General features: G+C 41.6%; 1 protein-coding gene across 5 annotated transcripts in view; it reads left to right on the forward strand.

Moving 5' to 3' along the window:
* The first annotated feature begins 224 nt into the window (after positions 1–224).
* Positions 225–12853, forward strand: part of TAB2 (TGF-beta activated kinase 1 (MAP3K7) binding protein 2) — a 247110-nt gene continuing 234481 nt past the window's right edge. For 4 of the 5 annotated variants that reach the window (XM_078649270.1, XM_078649269.1, XM_078649267.1 and 1 more), the window contains exon 1: positions 416–682. The gene's annotated coding sequence lies outside the window, so the exon portion shown is untranslated. The other variant, XM_078649268.1, reaches the window with a different exon arrangement.

Genomic DNA, 12853 nt, shown 5'->3' on the forward strand with positions numbered 1-12853 from the left:
TTGTTAAGGATGGGTTGCAAATGGGATTGGAATGGGACGCTCACCTCAATTTTGTATTGGCTGCCTTGCCTTAGAGACTAAACACGAGCTTGTTATTGGTTGGGAAAATACTTTAGAGTAGCTCATTGGCTCTAGGAGATCGGAAAGTGCACGTGCCCCCGTGGCGCTGTCTTGAGCTGCTGCACGTCCCGCCCTCTGTCAGTAGGCGACTCTAGTAACGATAGCACAGATATGCTGATTTTTCAAGGGGTGTGTAACTTTACTCCTCCATTTCAATGAGCCGGTGCCCCTGGCAGCCGGAAGTGTCCTATTGCCCGGTTGCACAGGATTGGTGGAAGCATGTCAACTGTTCCCTAAGGCGGGCTGAAGTCTGAGCATCGACTCCGCCCCGCAGCAGGTTCGTTGGTGCGTTCCGCTGGGAAGAGCCACCCGGTCCGTACTTGCGTTACGAGCGCGTCACCTCCTGCGGGGCCCCCTTCTGACTATCCCTCCCTCCCGTTGCTCCGGAGCACCGCGGCTTTCAGCCCGGGCCTAGGCCCCACCCTGTACCACGGTTGCAGAGAACCCCTTCTTTGCGCAGGGCTCAGGCTGATCTCCGCGGTTCCTGCTTGGACGACAAATCGGGTTCGCCTGCAACTCTCACCTCGGGCCTGCACCTCCGCCCGGGGTCCATAAGACTGAGGTGAGTGCTGCTCTACCTGCAGAGGGCCGCTGTAGTTGCCCATCGCTTCACAGAAGCAGGGCTGGACTCTGCATCCACTGCTTGCTGTTCCTGTTGTGGTCCCGGGCTGCGTACCCACCTCCACCTGTCTACTTCGCGCGGCTGCTCTTGTGCTTTCTTCCCACCGATTCCTTGGTCTACGGTTCTGTGTTGCTGTTGCCCTTTGACAGACGATCTGCTCCGCAGGGGCTGGGGTTGGACTGCCTCTGGTCCTACTGCTTCTCTCTGCTAACTTCCCACTGATTTCTGTGCCTACTGTGGTGGGGCTATGCGGATGCTAGGGTCCTCACACACTGCCCTGGTGTGTTGCTGAGATGCTTACGACTTCGCACACACTGCTCTGCAGTGGCGGGGCGGGGCTTTATTCGTGCTCGTGGAGGCTAATCTGGGTCTCTGAATCAACCCCTTCCTAGTGGAGGGAATATGGGTTGGACTTTAGAAAGTTCCAGACCCACCTTCCATCTGAGGTAACTAACTGCATGTTGACTCTCAGACTGCCCCCTCTACACCGCGGGGGCGGTTCTGGGCTCCACACCCACCACTGTATCGGCATGTTATTGAACTCTCCATAACCCGTAATCTGCACTCCACCCAGCCAAGTATGGGTCATGGCTAGGTAACAAGTCGTTTCCGATTAAATACCTTATTAAAATGTGTGTGCATTTATATGTGAAAGTGTGTGTGTAACAATCAGCTCTCATGACGTTGTTTATATCATGCGCACGAGCCACGAATCTCAATGGACATGTCTTGCTAATGTTTGCGCAGTCAAAGGGTTTATGCTTTTTCAGTGAACTGGGGGTCGTGAGAGGTACACCCTTTAATACAGCCCATTGACATATACACTGATTTAAGATGGGGCATAGACATCCATGCTTTTTAAAATGTTTTCATTTGCGAACGCTCTAATGCTTACTCCAACTAAAATGTATATCCGAATGATCTGTTCACCTGTCCTAAAAAAGGGAAGGGACTCTTCTGAATGGTTTTTGTCCCACTGCAAGTCGCTTGCAACTTGTGGTAGCTCGGACATTGCAATTGTTTTGTTGTCTGTGTTAGAGACCTAAAACAGTAACCAATGGCAACGCATCTCCCTGTTCAAATACATAATGTAGTTATCAAAGTATGTAATACGTTACTTTAGGCGATTACTTGCCATGGTGCGCTCTAGACTCCTGCTTCCAAAGACTGTCTGAGGTCTCTAACATATGTTAATATCTAGGTCTCTAACATATGTTAATATTTAGTTATATGAAACTAAGCCCCCTCCCCCAGACAGTCTTTGGAAGCAGGAGTCTAGAGCACACCATGGCAAGTAATCGCCTAAAGTAACGTATTACATACTTTGATGACTACATTAGATATTTGAACAGGGATATGCGTCTGCCATTGGTTACTGTTTTAGGTCTCTAACATATGTTAATATCTAGTTATATGAAACTGAGCCCCCCCCCCCCAACATTCTTTTCATTCAGTCCCTTCATTTAAATTGATAGTTCAGGTTTAATATAACAACTTTACCAAAAGGCTGAGTCTAAGCTGGGGTGGCATGGTGAGCAAAAGAACTATGCATTTAACCCATATCTCTTGACTGGGGGTGAATATTTGATTTACTCTGCATTCAGTCCATCATCTGTGTGTCTTTTGCTTTCTCGCACTAAGTGAGCTGGGTATACTCAGATGTGGGTCCAGGGCTCACTGTGCCACTGGATTCAAGGTAGCCTGGCTCATGACGAGTGATGCCCCGAAACTGGTCCCAGGATGCTTGTTTCTGGTCCAGGAAGGAACTGGCTTGGCAGTTCGGGCTGGACTCGTCCCATGAGGCACACGGTCAAGACTGATTTGCATATGGCTGGGTCTAAGCTGGGGTGGCATGATGAGCAAAAGAGAGATGGATTTAACCCAGATCTCTTGACTGCGGGTGAATGTTTGATTTACTCTGCATCCCGTCCATTATTTTTGTGTCTTTTGCTTAATATAACCACTTTAACAGGTTGAGAGTTAGGATATTGTCAATCATTTGTGTCTCTCGAACTTGGCAAATGTTCTTGTTGTTACCAGAAAGGCTTTATTCCCAGGTGTGTCCAAGCCTTTACAAGGCCTATAACCCGAGTTGCCAACCAAATCATAATACCATCTTTCATGGTAAAACAGCACTTTAGTATTTTTACTGTACGTTGTTTATTTGTGTTTTTATTCCAGGCTTTAGATTCAAGCCGTATTTCAGTGGAGTGTGAATTTTCACCCCACACAGTGGAAACTCTTTCACCATAGTCTGGTAAGAGTGGAGCCCGCCAATTTCCCTCTAGGTCCTGATGAATGCCGCAGACACTACTGGGCCACAAGGCAGAAACATGCCGAGCACATTGCATTTGGTGGGGGGACAATAGAATCCCCAATACACCGATCACTTATTTTAAATACCATATAGATACCAGTCATGTCAAATTAGTTTTAATATCTATAATGGCCTTTTAACTCACTTTTTGTATGTAAGAGCCCCCACATAGTTTAGAAGTGCATCCCTGTCGTCAGGTGTATGCCTGCCCTTTACCAAACCAAGTTTCTAGAGGACGAGGACTGGTCAATGATGAAGCATGACACAATGGTGTGTGTGAGACAAGTCCTTCATTTTTTGTGTGATGGCTGCACTCACAATATAAGAAACTGTAGCATCTAGGACATCCAGCTGGGAGCGGCCCCATTTGTGATTAATAATCTGACGGAGGCTGCCAGCTCCCATTACCCCGTGCCTCTAGATCCCCTATCCCAGATCTCCTCTGGGTCTTGTGGTTACACATACAAAAATTGTAACCCGTGAAGGCTGATGCACCGAGCAAATACTGCAAGAATGTAGGTCAACAAGAATGTTAACCACTCTTATGTGTACATATTAACGTCTAGTATTTTAGTCTAATAATTAATGCTGCTGTTTTAATTCCTGTCAAGTGTACAGAGTCTGGCCCAGACAGGCCATTTCCACAACAGTCTTCCTATATAGAAAACTGGCGCAAGTGAAAATCAACCCCATTACCAACAGACAGTGGCAGCACACACTGCCCAATAACAAGTTTCAGCAAAGTGCAACTCCACATGTCCTTGTGTTTTCTGAACATCATCCCAACTGGAGCAGCTGCTCGTATTAGGTATATTAACAGTTCAGAATGTTATATGTGAAAGCAAGCACCCATGGAACCTAGACTTGCACTGGGCTGGCCCGATCAAATTTGGTTGGAGGAGCAATTTGTGTTCTCGCCTCAGCTAAGTTGCATGATATGGATCTTGGCACACTTAACTCGCTGCATTGGGTACAGTGAAGCTATCAGGTCTCCAGGAGGAGAGAGATTGATTAGCTATTCTTGATTTGCTAGTGGAATCGTGGAACTGTCAGGGGCAGTTTAACTATTACTAAAGTCCGTTTTTAGAGGGAAACTTTGGTCTTGTCATGTATACAATCGATACACCTCCTGATGCCATCTAACATGACCTAAGGGGCACATTCACTCCTGACCTGTAACTGCCATATTTTGCCTAAAGTTCTATAAAAATGGAGTGTTGACTTGCGTTGAGATGTTTTGCTTGGTTCTTGTGCAAACTTGATACATTTTGTGAACAGATGTGCCAAATTCTTTCAATGTTATTGACCGCTGTATACACTTAAACCACTTCTGGGTCCATAAATGTAAATTATTGTCATTTGTGTTTCAGAAATAGTGATAAAAACCTTAACATGCCATGCTCTTGAGGAGTAAAAGGAATCAGCAGTCCTCTGCTTTTCGCAACTGCATACATTTGTTCTCTTCTCTGAAGTAAAATCTCAAATTTTAAAGGTTCATCTAGAAGATGCAATGGAGATGGAGCAGCTAACTTGTATGATCTTACATGACCAAACATTGCAATTCAAGTAAAATTGTTTGGCATACTGCTTTGGGTTATGAAGCCAGTTGCTGCGAGCCTTGGGTAGAGAAGATATTTGGAAGTGATGCATTGTCTTCTATACTGTTGCCTCCATAAAACTTGTACAATTGGAGAAATAAACAGCCATTCCATATTTGAACAAGGGTGACTAATACAATAAACACGTCGTGGTTTCCAGAAATGTTTCAGATGCACAAGCTAATAGCAATATTTCTTTTGGATTAACATGAGTTTCATGGGCAGTATCAGGCCCTTGCTAGTTGTCCAGTAATTTAACTGCCAGTTTGGGGAGTGCCAGTCTATTGAAGGAGATCTAGACAAAGAAATCTCAGGGCTCTAAAGGGTCTGTGGTGCGAACACTGGAAGCCCAACCTAAATTTGAAAACCATTTAGGGAAAACCTCGAAATACACTTTGAATGATCCGTTTGATCACACAAAACCTTCCCACAACTCCTCCTTCAAGGAGATTAGGAGATTTTTCAGTTTTTTTTTCCTAAACCCACTGTTGCATCCTTTCAGGAGTCAGACGTAGTTGGTTTTGAAAAATTTGAGCATATTTACCCTGAGCGCTATCCAACTTGTTTGGTGATCCTATGATTCTTCAATGCTCTACCCTCCAACGGTGGATGTAGAATTTAGCCACTGTATATTATGTGTAGAAACGTGTTCGATTTGGATCTCCACCAGTTTGATACCCTATCCCCCAGCCATGACTATGATCAGGCTAAAAAACAGTGTCAAAGGTTTTATCGCAGTTATAAACCGCATAGAGTGTATCTTGAGTGAAATTCCTTAGTGAAGGGTTGAATGGACATACTATGAAAGATCAGAGCTAGGGGGCATAATCATCAGCCTCCATGTATAGGTTTATCAGACTAGACAAGCTGTCAGTTCTAGAGACTGCTGCCTAATGGGCCATATTTAAAAGTAGCACCTATTTTTTTAATAAAAGTAGAAATAGTGGTCATGTTAGTTGTTGGTCGTTGTAGTCCATAAAAAAAAAAATCCCAGTGTAGGTGATCAAAGGCCTTCTTGGTATCTAAAATATTTGTGCTGTTCATTGCTTTGTTGGCAATTCATTAGTGGCATGTCTAGATCAGTATGTTGTCTAGTATCTCTGCAAGGGACATTTACTATTGCAGAGAAGATCATTCTGCCTGCATATTTATGTTGTCATTTGATTAGTAGTGAAACAAGATGATATGGCTCAGGCCTTGCAAACATATGCAATGTTGTCACCTGCTGTTTGTCTCCCACCTCTTTTTTCTTGGTTACTATTTCCTAATCATTCTGTGGGTAAGCCCTTTTTATAACTATTTCGTTTCTGTGTCATTGTTTCAACATTATCCTTGTCTTTTACCTTCCAGTTTTTTAAAACGAATAACCGGTTCATGTAGGTAAGAGACTAAGGGTGTACATATGAGGGGTTACAAGCAAAGGGTTAGGGTAGGGGTGTAAGGGGTTGTGTGTAAGAGTATTCCCCTTGAACTAAACTCTACACCCTTAACCTCTTACCGCCTTGCACGTTAGTTTTACCTCCTTGCCCTTTAGCCCTCTACACTTAATACTTCTCTATAACCCCTTACCCATGTAAACTTACTTACGTTTGCCCCTTTTTAATAACCTCTGTTCCAGACCCTTACATTTCGACTCTTATCCTTGACCCTGTAAACTTATCTTTTCCTTTAACTCTTACTCTTTAACCACATATCCTTACTCACTGTTTCCTTCAAAATATTATTCATATAATATCACCTTTATATTTTTATATTGTATGACTTACAATGAAAGGACATGATTAGATGGTTTATGATGATGGCTCTGGTAGCTGGAACTGCTACGGTTCACTGGTTTTGTACGAGGGAAATCTTTAAGGGTTGGTTAGCGTGTGTGTGTGTGTGAGTGGCTGTATCCGTGACTGGTGGCTGTGTGAGTGGCTCTGTGGGTTGATGAGTGTGTTTGTGACTGACTGTAAGAGTGACTGAGTGGCTGTGTGAGTAACTCTATGGGTGAGTGACTCAGTGTGTAAGTGGCTGTATGGGTAAGTGAGTGGGTGTTTGAGTGGCTATTTTGCACAGTACGTGTTTGTGTGAGTGGCTGTATAGATGAGTGAGTGGGCGCATGAGTGATTGTATTGTTGTGTGAATGGTTATGTAAGTGGTTTTGTGGATGTATGGGTGAGCGAGTAGCTCTGTTAGTAGGCGTATGGGCGAGTGAGTGCGTCAATCTACAATTATGCGAAAACACGGCAGCGGTAGAATTGCATAAAAAAGTAGTCCGATAACCAGGTGCAGTGTACTCCAAATATGAAGAATCATGCAGATTGAGAACCAGTGCTAAATAACATGCTGTTGCTACCCTAAGCCTCTTAACCAAATCTCCATAAAGGTTTGAATTTTATGTTGTAATATTGCAGGGATAAGGTATATTTTTTTTGCAGCATGGTTAGATAACATCATTTTTGCCAAACAATGTAACTCTATTACATAAGATTTGTTCTATGATGCCCTTGTTATTGAGTCGGTCGCAGGATTACACATCCTGCTAAGCATGTAAACATGCCAGGGCTTTTTGGTGTTATTTCATGTTAAACTCCAGTGTCTAAAGAGCGGATTCCACTTATCTGCATTGTGTATAAGCAATCAGGATGAAACATGTGCATGAGAATGTTTATTGGTTATAAGTTAATATAAACATTATTTTGGCAGTGCTAGGACAAAGGCGTTTAATTAACTAGCTGTATTTTTTTTAATTTTTTTAAATAAAAATGGTTATTATAACTTCGTGTTATTGTTGTAATTAGTGGAGAGTGAAGTGCAGAAGTAGAACATGCTGTAGTAGAGGACTATATAGGCTCAGTACAGGACTACATGCTGGGCATTTCTGCTATGACCGTGATCCCAAAGTTGATGAGTGAGAATTTAATCAGGAATTTGTTTAGATTAAACTCAAATAACCCAGTGATAAACCAGATAAACATGTTCACAACTAGAGCATCACATTTGATTTTATCATATGTGCTGCTCCACATAACAGCAAATCCTTTCTCATTAGGAGCAAAGGGCCATATGTATCAACCTACCCTTTTGCGATTCCTAAATAGCGATTTTTAAGGAATCGCTATTTAGAAATCGCAAAATGGTATGTATGAAGAAATTCGCTATTTTTTAGCGATTCCTTAAAATTCCTTAATTGCGATTAGCAAATTGCTAATCGCAATTAAGGAATAGTTTCCCATTCATTTCTATGGGCCAGGAGGCCCATAGGAATGAATGGGAAATTATTCTCAATTTGCGATTTGCAAATCGCAAATTGAGAATAATTTCAAGGGTGCAGGGGTGTCTCAAGAACACCCTGCTGCACCTCTGAAAATGACATGTGTGGGCATATGGCGCACATACATGCTCTAAGGGCATGTATGAGCGTCACATGGCACCTTTTGGATTTTTAAAAAAAAAAGGTTTTTTTAAAAGAATTCGCAACTTACCACCAACTAGAAGTTGGTGGTAATTTGCGATTCCTTATGGGCATTTCGGAATTTATTTTTCCTTGATACATTGCATTTAAGGAATCGCAAAATTTGCAATTCCTTAAATACAATCGCAAAATAAGGAATGGCAAATTTTGCGATTCCTTATTTTGAACCCAAATTGTTTCATACATACCATTTAGCGAAAATGGGTTCGCAAACGCTGAAATTCTGCGAATTTCGGCATTTGCGAACCTATTTGGCCTCGATACATATGTCCCAAAGTGATCATAACCAGTTGAGTATAAGGCGTGGGGTAAAGGAAAGTAAAGAATACATGATTTTCTTGGTCATGTTATCTTAACATGACCTTGTGATATCACTGTGGATACAGCATCATTTCTTTGCATCATTTTACTACTATGATCTCCCAAGCATCCCTTTATAAATTCTTCCTCCGTGCATCCCTCCTTTTGAATCATCCCAAACCTCATTTAACCACTAGGATTTCCCTAATCCCTCTTAAGTGACTTCCCTCCTTTTACTCATCCCAAGCGTCATCTTACTACTTTAATCTCCCAAATAACAACACTTTCTAGACTCTTCCATCTTCTATCCCTCTATTATCTTTTTCAGTCTAACAGACTTGCATGTCCACCGCTCATATTAACACACATTTCCCTATAGTAATCCACCATTAATCCTTTTTGGGTTCCAGAGTACGCTGCTACTCGCCGAAAAGCGATTCAAAGCCTTGTCCAGGGTAGCAAGCGCTATATAAATACAATTACAATACAATAGTGTAGCACTTGAGGAAATGCCCATGAGGAAACGGTTTGACCAAATAGATGTGACCAAATGACACTCTTCCCGCAACAGTGTATATGGCCCGGGAACCCAAGGAGATTGTTTTAAGAAAACCTGTTTAGTAGTTTTCCAGGAGGGACTCCCGTTGCGCCTCTGTTTTTAAGTAACGTGGTAGCTGACTACGTTACAATTATTTTAAACAAAAAAAATCTATGGAGTAACTTGTCCACATCATGCGATTTCCCTTTGGATTAAGAGTTACATTTTTCAGTAAGCTCTCCTAGAGCTTGCGGGGCCACGGGTCCTCTTCAGCTGTAGGAGGTAGGTTCTCTGGCTCATCGAGGTAGGCTGATATCCTCAGTGATTTGACAGTAGAGTACAGTGGTGCATAAAAGTTAGTCAAGCTGTCCAATGTATACCCAGAGGGGCTTGCAAGATTTGTCCTTAAAGATTGCATTTAATGAGTTGTTTGGGATCCACCGCCCACACACATGAGGGCACGAATTCTAACAATTTTGTTGCCATATACAGTGTCTTTAAAAAGACACGAAGCCAATACTATGAGAATAGCTACATCTCGAAAGACCCGTGGGTCACTTTTGTTTGTCATGTATAAGACCGATGGTGAACCAGTTATTTTCCAAATGGGCTATTAACCTCCAACCTCATGCCTCCGGCTTGCAGGATGCAACCTTAAATAGTGGGGAGATTATAGCCACTAAAACCTCTTTGCCCCCTTTTTAGTATGGACTGTATGGTTAGTAGGGTAAACTTGATTAAAGTTAAACTTTCATACATCTTTGCCTATCAGGTTGAGTTGTGAGTGTCTTGGGCAGAAGCCAGAATTATTTATTATATAAATGCACTAAGTCTCTTCATGTTTCATCAAGCTGTGTTAAGAACATTATCCATTGGTTGTGCCAATTTCTGGGGCTTAAACTACTTACCTGCCTCCCTCCTTTCTGCAATCCTGTAACCTCCTGACCCCTTCACTTAGTCTCCAGTTAGGGGGAAAATCATTCTCCTCCGGACAGCCATACAGCTCTAGCACTTGATGCACAGTGCAGTTACTTGAAAAATGTTTAGAGAGAAACAATACACTTACTTCAGCTTAGTCACTATTTGATAACTCATTAACTGGAAAAAAGAGAAGTAGACCATCATATGACTGAAGAGCAGTTGCCAGGATGTGGCTGATGTTGACCTCTGCCCCGAGCCACTCCTTTAGCTCACATAATTAGCAAGAAGTTGCAAAGAGAGGAGGAAAACAATACATTTTCTTCATGAGTGTGCCCATTTGATGAGATTCGCCTCGTAGATATTTAAGCCTGGGTTGTTTATCCTGAATTGTGAAACCAAATCAGGTTTTGCTCCTAGAATTGGTCTTCAAAGGAGCAGTACCTGAGGCCCCATAGTAATAATAGTTCATGTACGCAGCCCTAGGTGTATTAAAAAAAATAATAATAATTTAAGCATAAGATTAATATGAACCTCTAAGTAGCTGCAAAGCTCTTACAGCTATGACTGTGATCGAAACCAGGAAGAGTTTGTGTTCCTGAAAAGAAGTATACTGATGGCATTTATAAAGTTGGAAATCAAGCTGGATATCTTACTACTTGTGGTTTCATTTGTTCATTGCCTACTTCCACAAGGAAATTGATGTGATAATTTTATCTCTTGAAGTTGGAAATTTACACTTTTTTAGGTGCAAGTCATAGTTATCTTAAGCCCAACAATACTAAGGCTCCAACGTATAATTTCATAATTTGAAAGTATTGTGAAACAACAATTTCAGAATAATCTTGAGTAAATCCAATGTTCTGAAATTCATTTGACGCCACTATTAAGTCTTGTTGACATAATGGTATAAGATGGAAACATTGAACATCCTTACTTGGGCCTCTTAATAATGGAACCAATTCTACATTTAAAATGTTATTTTATAAAGGAGCAAAGGGGTACAATTGTTTTAAAAGATCCCCCAATTTATGGGCTTTTTTTAACCTCAGAAATGGATAATAAATTCATAATGAGAGTGCATTAAAGTGGAAGGTAACCAGTCAGTCAGTGAGTGCATGTACAGGGAATTGGAACTGTACTGGCATTGCTGTCTTCGATACATTTACTGTATTAGATTACACATGTTCCTGCCGAATCATTTTTAGATGTTTATCCTATTGAATGTGAACAAAAATCTCTTCCATGCTGCAGAATGGATTAATCTGCTGCCACTGGGTGAAGTACTGGAGGGTGCATTCATCTCTAAAAGTAGTTGTTGTAAATAGCTAATTATTTCATACTTGTTCAAGACAGGTTGTATCTGGAAATTAAACTTTCCTACTTTACGATCAGCTGACCAGCCTCCATATATACTTCAGAACAATTTTAATCCCCAAGCTAAGAAGTGTGTATTTTGTTTACATTGCCATCCCTTGACTCAGTGCTCTCCTGCATGGTTGGAAATTGAAAATGTAATCTCTTGGGTGTTTTTGTAATTTGAGCACTGAAACAGCAGAACACAGTGCCAAAGTACATGATATGAAAGACCTGGCAAAAATATAGCTATCTGTTATTGTTGTGGGAAAAAGAGAGCCATTTTATAAGCTATTTTTGGGTGCTCCTCGTATTAAGAATGTGTATGTAAATTTAGCTGTCGTTGTATGTAAAATCTAAATTCTGCCAAGGTGCTTAATAGTTTGTCACGGTCCATATTCTTGATTTGTAACTTTTTAAATAGATTGTGTTTTCATTGGTTTATTTTGATGAAGACCTGCCAGCATCGTCCTCAAACCCCTTGCCAAAATAATAAATTTGCACTTGAACAAATTCCACTATTGTGGGTAGTTTTTTCTCTTGTTTGAATTCTTATTTGTGATATCTATGTTAATCAAATTATCATTTTTAAAATCCGGATTGGGATTTTCTTATTGGGTACCTATATTGAATTTAGGCTCGACAATGCCTTTGCGAATTGGGCACAATAGATTTGAAGCTGCCCTCTTTTAATAAATCAGCCTACATCCTTAGCTGATCGAATATGCACCCTTGAAAGTAACAATGACCCAGTCATTAGGAAGTGGACATCCTTTCTTCAATCCGGAAAACTGGCAGCACGTTTATACATTCCATTTTTTTGTATAATTCACTGCATATTGCCGTTTAACATACAAGTTCATTAATTGGACGGGACATTCAGAAACAACTTTACTGTTCAAGTTGCTAAACTGTAATGCACTTTGATGATTTTATCTGCTAGTTCATCTTTTATTTGTGTTTTTTGGTTGGAATAGAGAAGCAGGTATTTACATATTTTCCATAAGTAGTTTACTTCATTGTCTCTATCAGTTAAAATGACATGCAGTAAAATTGTCAGTTAACCCCTTCGACGCTGATGACGAGCTGGGCTCGTCATGAGGTAGCCTCCTGCTACGCTGATGACGAGCCCAGCTCGTCACGTAAAGTGCGCTTTGAAAAATCTCAGCGTACGAGCGGAATTCCGCCCGCACGCATGCGGTTAAGAGAAGTTTTGCAACCAAGAGTGTGGCCCATCTTTAGCCCCTTCATGGTACGAAGATTAAATTGTGATGCAATTAAAAAATTTTTTTTTAGCTCAGTACTTTAATAGTGTGCCGTGCAAAACTGACCATCAATAGGAGGTTGCGCTCCATTTCAATTTCTGTGCTTGTATGTGTGTGTTTTTTCCCCGTTTTTTTTTCTCCTCAGTCCTTCAGTTTTAGTGACCCTCCATTTTCTCAAACGCCGCCGTATGGCATAGCGTTGTGCTCTCCGACTGGCCGACAGGCTCCAAGAGCCTGTCGGAATACAGCCGGAATCACTATCGACCGCCTAGATTGTATTTAGGCGGTCAGAAGGAAAACAGCTGTGATTCGGAAAGCTTTCCGAATCCCATTGTAATAGGGCCCTTTGTCTTTATTTC

The sequence above is a fragment of the Lissotriton helveticus genome, chromosome 6 (genome assembly GCF_964261635.1).
Source record: "Lissotriton helveticus chromosome 6, aLisHel1.1, whole genome shotgun sequence".
Classification (NCBI taxonomy): Eukaryota; Metazoa; Chordata; class Amphibia; order Caudata; family Salamandridae; genus Lissotriton; species Lissotriton helveticus.